The sequence below is a fragment of the Microtus pennsylvanicus genome, chromosome 3 (genome assembly GCF_037038515.1).
Source record: "Microtus pennsylvanicus isolate mMicPen1 chromosome 3, mMicPen1.hap1, whole genome shotgun sequence".
NCBI lineage: Eukaryota > Metazoa > Chordata > Mammalia > Rodentia > Cricetidae > Microtus > Microtus pennsylvanicus.
In genome coordinates this window covers 56,845,886-56,854,885 of record NC_134581.1, presented here as the reverse complement: position 1 = coordinate 56,854,885, position 9,000 = coordinate 56,845,886, and positions in this window count along the sequence as shown.

Here is a 9,000-nt window from a genome sequence, read left to right as displayed (position 1 = left end):
ATACAACACACACACCATACAGCATTCACACCATACAACACACACACCATACAACACACACATCATACAGCACAGATACCATACAACATGTACACCATACAGCATACACATCATACAACACACAAACACACACACCATACAACACATACATCATACAGCACACACACCATACAACACACACACCATACAACACATACATCATACAGCACACACACCATACAGCACACACACCATACAGCACACACACCATACAGCACACACACCATACAACACATACATCATACAGCACACACACCATACAACACACACACCATACAACACATACATCATGCACACACACCATACAGCACACACACCATACAGCACACACACCATACAACACACACACCATACAACATGTACACCATACAGCATACACATCATACAACACACAAACACACACACCATACAGCACACACACCATACAACACACACACCATACAACACACACACCATACAACACATACACCATACAACACACACACCATACAACACACACACCATACAACACACACACCATACAACACACACACCATACAGCACACACACCATACAACACATACATACAAAGCCCACTTATTTTAGAGATCTCTGATGTTAACTTTGTTTTGCACCTGTTAGAAGCTTGTGACACAAGGAGGACCTGGTGGTCTTAAATATCTGAATTGGGCAGAATCATAGGGTAGTTGAGGAAATCCAGGACCACAAGGATATGGGTTGAGCCCCCCCCCGGGGTGAATTTCTGGTGGGAGGAGCCTCCTAAGGGCTTGTTCATGGGACATTCTTTGGTGCTTCGTGGGTATCTGTCATGTCATAGTTAGGTCACTGCAGTCACAGTTTAGATCCTTTCCTGTTATGGATGGCGGAGTCTGCAATCCAGGATTGCGACGTGATCATCACAGGTGGCTTCACTGCCCCGGGATTGGTAACCAGTAAATACTTGTTGAATGAATGATGCTTTTGTTTCCCAAGCCCATATGCTCGTTTCGTTGTAGCTGGCAGAAAAGGTGAAAAAGATTTCCCAAGCGCAGCATGATTTGTGTGTAGGTATGGGTGGGCATTGTGGGTAGGTGAGTGCACACTCGTACACGTGTGCAAGCACTCCCTTAAGCCTCATTTGACATATAGCCCAACTAAAGCAGATAAAGAGAGGTGAAGCCCTTGCCTAGGGCCCCAGAAGGGGCACTCCCTGGAGAGTGTACCCTCATCCCAGCTGACCTGGGCTCCTTCTGAGTTCTCCACACTCTCTTGCCTGTCGCCTGCTCCTTCACCATATGCCCTCCCACCAGTGCAAGCGCCACACATATGCAGCAACCCCTATGGCCTGCTGGTTTGCATTTCTGTCATTTCTGGTGAGCCCCACACTTTCCCATGTTTTTATTTACCATCTGCACCTGTGTAAACCGTTGGTCTCCTTCGCTGCTGACTGAGTAGAATCTGGACACTGATTTTAGCTTTTAGTTAAAAATTACTAGTCTTTCAGAGTACCAGCAGTTTGTTACTCCCCCCAGGTTGTTATTCTTCTCTTGTGGCCTTGATACGTTTTGTCCAACAAAAGGTTTTGATTTGTGTGTGCACACATGTGGCTATGTGGGGGTGTTTATGTGTGCACACCTATAGGTGGGGATGTGTGGAGGCCCGAGGTCTAGTGCCTTCCTCGGCCACCCTCCATCTCATTCTTTTCAATATAGAAACTGCTATGTTTTGTGTATGAATATTTTGTGTATGAGTATTTTGTGTATGAGTATTTTGCCTGCATGGTTGTACATGTGCTCCATGTGCTCCTGGTACCCCAGGAAGCCAAAAGTGGGCATCAGATCCCCTGGAACTGGAGTTGCAAACAGTTGTGAGCTGCCCTGCAGGTGGGGAACTGAACCCAGGTCCTCTGGAAGAGCAGCTAGTGCGCTTAATCTCTGAGTCATCTCTATAGCCCCAGAATTTTCTGTTTGTTTTTATGAGTTGTTTCTCAGACATGCTACAGAAAAAGATGGTACAGTGTGCAACTTTTCTCTGCATAACAATTATCTCCAAAACATTTAATTGATAGCCATCACTTTCCTTATTGTTAGTTTATTCTCAGTGTCAGTATATAGTGGCTTAGCTTGGGCTTCTACTGATCACTTTTCTCCATTACCATATGGTTTGAATAATTGTTACTTTGTAATATGTTCTGAAATCCGGAAGACTAAATTTGTTTTAACCCTTTAAAAAAGAGCTTCGGACTTTGCTATCATTTAGTCTAAAAGTTTCCTTGTGATCCACTTATCATGAACTTGCCAACAAGAAACAGAATAGTAGTACATCATCTCTATGGTAACCAGAGGAAAACTGTTGCCTTGTTGGTATCAGTCTTTTAGGCTGGAGTAGACATGTGCTCAGTATTCTCACCTTTATTTCTCTTCTTATGGTTCTATAACCTTTTTACACGACATTTCATGGGGATTGGGAGATGGCTCACTTGGTAAAGTGCTTGTCATACCAAATATGAAGATCTGAGTTCCTTCCCCCAGCACCCATGTAAAAAGCCAGGTACTGTGGTACATGCCTATAATCCCAGAGCTGGGAGCTGGGGACAGGGTTTGCTGGCCATCAGTCTAGCTGAATCAATGAGCTCCAGGTTCAATGAGAGACCCTGTCTCAAAAAATGTGGTGGAGAGAAACTGAGAAAGATATCTGACATTGATCTCTGACATATATACACACATACTCACCACATGCCTCTATACACATGCAAGAAATTTTATGATTTGAGGTAAACACATGTCCACATATTGTATGTCTGGCACCCAATGAAGGTGGCATGTGTTTTCCAGCACAGCATGCCCTATGTGCCAGAAAGGGGGCTCACGGCTCACAAGAAGGTTAAAGAGATTAGAAACCATACACTCTCTCTGGGGCATGAACAGTGCCCTGATAGCTATAGGCAGTGGGAAGATGGGACAGGGGATGGAAAGACCCTCAGAGACTACGGGAGTCCTGCAAGAGGGCTAGGGGCCACCATTAAATAATGAGATCATATAAATGGACTTGGGCTGTCACATTGCCATGCAGAGGAGTCAGAAAGGAGGCCTGTTTGGTCCAAGGGTTCTGTTCCTGACAATTTATGGAAAGACCTTTTATAGTCCCTGGGTTCTTTGGAATGCCATTGGCCAATGTCTGTGCTACCCTTCACCTGTTTAATTGCTCAGGTGCAAAGGAGGCAGGAACAGGCAAAAACTTGCTTTTTGTTGCTGTTGTTATACACTTGAAGATGACCTTGAACTTCTGATTCCTCCCCCCCACCCCCCACCCCCGCCTCCACCTCCTGAGTGCTTGGATTACAAGCATGCAATCATCACACTGAGTCTCTGCCATGCTGGGACTCAAACTTAGGACTGCATGCATGCTAGGCAAGTTGACCGCATCCCCAGCTCCTGTGATTTCTTTCAAATGCTCTTTACATACGTCAAACTGTTATCAGAAGGCCGCTTGCTCATTTTCTGGCTGTCCAGACTCCCAAAATAATCACACAGAAACTATATTATTTAAATCACTGCTTGGCCAATCACTTAAGCGTATTTCTGGCTAATTCATATCTTAAATTAACCCATCTCCATTCATCTGTGTATCACCACGAGGCTGTGGCTTACCCAGTAAAGTTCCATTATCTGTCTCCAGTGGGACTACATGGCTTTTCCTTACTCCGCCTTCTTTCTCTCAGCATTCAGTTTAGTTTTCCCTGCCTAGCTCTGTTCTGCCCTATCAACAGGCCAAGGCAGTTTCTTTATTCATTAACCAATAAAAGCAGCACATATACATAAGGACTTCCTATATCATCAAACACTCTTGCTAAAACCTCCCCACTGTCTGGTGAGGCACATATCAGCCACTTTGAGCACTGGGAACCAAGGCCACAGGAAGTTAGGGATGAAGCCACAGACACAGAGCCATTGGGTTTCAGACTGGAAATGAACTTGGTGGTGTCCTCAAAGCCCACATCCCTTAGACTCCCTGCTCAGCATTCTTGGAGTGCAGTGTCTCAGTGAGTGGCCTGGGCACTTGTGGAATGAAGCAATAGGAAATTCCAAGCCTGGGTTGCCACATCAGTCCCCTCATTCATCCACTCTATAGTTCCAGCCATCACTGTCTATCGGTTCTGTCCTCCTGGTCCAGGCTTCTGAGCGTCACACCCTGGCACAGCTGCTTCCTGCTGCTAACCTAGCAGGATAGCTCCTGTCCTGGGGAGCCAGCACGATCTCACCCTCCTCCCATCACAAGATGCACTCCTCCCTCGCCCTCTTTCTTGACCACCTCTGTCTGTCCTTCATTCCTTCTGTGGGTCATTCCCCAGAGCTCCAAATGTCATCTCATAGTCTCTTTAAGTCGGTGTCTTCCAAAGGGCCTCAACGACCCTTGGGGGAACCCTGTGAATGGCTGGGAACCTGGCCCTCAGCTTTCTGTTCTCCTAACAACTTCAAGCTGTCTTACAATCCTTTGTGTCTCAGAATTCTTCAGAGCCATGACTCTTTCCTTAACTGACAAAGATGCAAATGAAATTTTTTTTCGAGACAGAGTTTCTCTGTAGCTTTGAAGCCTATCCTGGAACTAGCTCTTGTAGACCAGGCTGGCCTCAAAATCACAGAGATCGGCCTGTCTCTGCCCCCCCCCCCCAAGTGCTAGGATTAAAGATGTGTGCCACCACTGCTTGGCACAAAAGCACTTTTGATACAAACCTGAGTTGACTTTCCTGCCAGGGACCCTGTCAGTTACAGAACCTGCCTTAAGTCCCTCTCAAAGGGAGCTAACCTGTTTGCTTTACCTGTCTTTAAGAACCTAGTTTGAGGTCAAATGGGCCTGCTAGTCAGTAGATTGGTTGGTTATTAACAGATGTCATGGTCTGGTAAGGCATGTTAGGGGCCAGGGACATGCCGCAGTCAGTAAATCACTTGTCTTGAGGACCTGAGTTCAGATCCCCAGAATGAACATAAAAGCCTGGATATGTCAGTGCTCACTTATAACCCCAGAAATGACGAGATGAAAAACAGGAGGATGCTCAGATTTACTAACCAGCTAGTCTGGCCTATTCAGTGATGCTCCAGGCCAGTGAGAGACCCTGCCTCAACCAAAGGGTGGAAGGTGCTTCTGGAGCAAACCCAAGTTGTCCTTTGACGTCCATATACACGTGCATATTCATGCACACCCACAGACATGAACATGTACACACATCCAAAGAAAGAAAGGCATCTTAGCTGCTTAGGTTTTCTAGCAAAGACATACAGAGGGGATGAGGCCATTAGTCAAGAGTAGAGAGTGAAAGGAGGTAGGAGAGTCAGAGGGTGGAGAAGCCACAGCCAGGCTTCCTGCATCCAAAAGGAAGCTGAGATCCAGGGAAGAAGCTGATAGGAGTGGGTCTCCTTGAGAAGGAAGCTGGGCATGACAAACAGGATCTTCTTTAAGAAAACTGACATTGTCTTTCTTTTTCTGTTTTGCTAGTCACCAGTGAAGATCACAGTGGGACATCGCAGGGGCCCCAAGTCCAACTCAGATCAAACAAATTTCTGGTCAGACAGTGACCTTAGGGGAGGTGGCAGAAGGGGAGGAATAGCCTCAGATCTTCTCTCTAGGGAATAAAGACAATAGCCGCCCACAGCTCTCCTGAACTGGACTGCCAGCCCGAGCCGGTGAGGCGTGGCTGCTTGGCTTCAGTGTTTAAACTCCGGTACTGTGGAAGCCAGCGGTGTTTGTTATTCTGGTAGCTGTGGTTTGGAGAAGCCTCATTGTCTTCAGCTGGGAGCCTGGTGTTCACACAAACCCGTCGATTGTCCTGCAGGTCCCACCAGCACTAGGTCACAGGCTGGGCCTGCACATGCTCTGTGCATTCTGATAAGACCCCAGAAGTTTGGGGGCTGATCTAACGCCCTGATGGTTCTGGGGGTTGAGTGAGGAGCAAGTACCAGGCAGGACAGCCATCTCTGGATCTAGATAAGCAGATCACAGGCACTGGCTATTGCAAAGACTTCTGGGTAGGAAACCTCATTTCATGATTAACCAAGTGTGTGACCTTGGGTAAGTGACTCCATCTATATCTTCATCTATAAAATGAGAATCGTCACAATATGTCACAGTACACCTTGTACTGTTATTATCAGATGAAATAATCTCTTAAATTGACTAATACGGAAGTCTCACCTTTAGAGACCAAAAATGGCTTACAGCAATGCAGTTGTGGCTAGCCCATAGCAAGCGCTTTATAAATGCAAATGTAAAATGTGTTGGACTGGGGAGACGACTCTGTGGGTAAAGTGTTTGCTATGATGGCTTGATGATCTAAATTAAATTCCCAGAATCCATGAAAACTGCCTAGGTGGCAGGGACTTGTGATACCAGTGCCAGGGAGGCAGAGCCAGGAGGATCTGGGGTTCCCTGGCCTAACTGGTGGGCTCCAGGCCAACGAGAGATCCTGTTTCCAAACCAAAAGCAGAGCAAGGTAGAGGGCTCCTGAGGAACAAAACGCTTGAGGCTCTCCTCTGGTCTTCACATGCACCCCCATGCATGTACACACACAGGGGCGCACGCACACACTCACGTAAATACAGACAGACTGAAGTGTAAATTTCATTCATGTCTGTGAAGGTTAACTTTGTCGATCTACACAAACTAGAATCCCCAGGAAGAGAGTTATGACGAGCAATTGCCTACATTGGGTTGGTCTGTATGCATGTCTGAGAGAGACTGTCTTAACTAAGTTAACTACTATGGGAAGACCCTGCCCAGTGTGGGTGGTACCACTCCCTAGGCCTGGGATCCTGAGTTGTACAAGAGCGGAGAAATGGAGTTGAGCACCAGCAAGCAAACACGCAAGCATGTGTGCATTCCCTTCTCTCTGCTCTTGACATGACTATGATGTGATTGGCTGTTCGAAGTCCTGCCTTGACTTCCCCACTATGGACTGGGACCCGAAATTGTTATCGGAAACAGACCTCTTTGATCTCTAAATTGCTATTCATCAGATTATTTTGTCACAGCAACAGAAATGAAACAGGAACAAGGCTCATTATTATTCCATCGCTCGCTCACAGCAAGTGGCAGCTACTTTGACACAGTCCTTCCCAGGATGGCCATGAGAGAGGAAGTCGTCACGAGCTGCTCAGTGCTCAGGCTCACTGGGAGCCACAGAGATCCTTCCAATTTCTCTCCACCCCACCCCCAAAAAATAGGCTTATATTGTGTGACCTTATAAAGAGATTTTTTTCCAGCTCAGATTCCAACAGTCCTCAGTCCATTAGACTTCTCAGCTGTGTTATCTGTTGGCCACTTACAAGTGAAAAGTTCTAGAAGTTGCTGACATGGTTTCCCCTAGTTGCTGCTCGCTCTCTCTCTGGGAGCTTCAGCAGCTGGGTGACCCCACAATGAAGCCTGGGTCCCACTTACTGCTCAAGTCATTATTTCAGACTCACATCTTTAGTATAAGACATCCAGGTCTTGAGCCAGGGAGACAGACCAGCAGGTAAGGATGTTCGCTGTCCAACCTGAGTTTGGTCTGATCCCAGGGATACGCCTGGTGGAAGGAGAAGACAGATGCCCACATGCACGCTGTGTCGTGCCCCCCAAAATACACACACACACACACAGAGAGAGAGAGAGAGAGAGAGAGAGAGAGAGAGAGAGAGAGAGAGAGAATAAAAGACACACAGTCTCTTCCTGCTGTCTCCCCAAATAACAGTGCCAACTACAGCTTGTCAGTCTTTGGTGGGCATTGTTCTACATTTTTACACACAGTGACTTATGCGCCCTCTCAGTAGCTCCTGGCCATTAGGTTGTTGTAAACACTAAGAGAAAAAGATGCCTTATCCAATGTCATATGGCCAATAAGGGACAGAACAGACTCAAGCTAAACTTGTTCTTGGCCATGAGCCTCTTGGAATTCTCTGATAACGCATACCTGTGCTAGCTATTTTATCATCATCATCATCATCATTAATTTTTAACATAATTTATTGATTTATTCTTTAGGAGTTCTACATCATGCACCCAACCCCATTCATTTCCCAGTCCTTCCATATCTGCCCTCCACCTTGAAATCTCTCCTTAAAAGAAAATTAAAAAATAAAAATTAAGATAAAAAACAACAACCCAAAACACATCTCTCTAACCTGTCTGGGCAACAACCCCTCTCCCATCGGTCGCAGCGTTTTCTCATGCCAGTCCCAGCTGTCACTGTACTTGTACGACTCTACTCCTCCATCTTGTCCGCCATTCCATAACATGTTCCTTTGTCCTAGTGGCACTGGGTGCTGCGGTGTCCTAGGGGCACTGGGTGCTGCGGTGTGTCATACCCTATACCTTTCTGCCCAAACAGCTCTCATAGCAATGAATTGTTGGTCTGGCTCAGAGCCTCCTGGCTTCTGCTACAGCATTGATGCTGGACCCTAGACGAGAATCCTCTCAGATATCCTGCTGTTGGCCAGAGTCACAGAGATCCTGTGGCTATGGTTCGATAGGACTGGCCCCTTCACCTGCTCCAGCAGCTCATAGATGGGGTAAGTGTTGGGGTGGACCAACTCAAGGCCCTGGCTCTGGTCCTGGGTGGTAGCTGAGTTGGTCATCCCAGGTCTCTGCAGCAGGTCTCTCTCCCCACAGCACCTGGTGAGGGGCAAGGTCAGCATTCCCACACCCATGCGATTGGGTCCAGATCTCCTGAGCCACCCTAACAAGGGGTGAGGACAGTTCTCCCATATTGGTGAGGGGCTGGACCAGATCTCCCACAAGTGAGGGGTTGGGCCATGTGTTAGCTAATTTTCTGTCACCTTGGCACAAGCTAGAGCTATCTGAAAGGAGGGAACCTCAATTGAGAAAATGCCTCCATAAGATCCAGTTATAAGGCATTTTCTTAATTAGTGATTCATGGGGGAGGGCCCAGTGCATGGTGGGCGGTGCTATCCCTGAGCTGGTGGTCATGGGTTCTATAAAAAGAATAGGCTG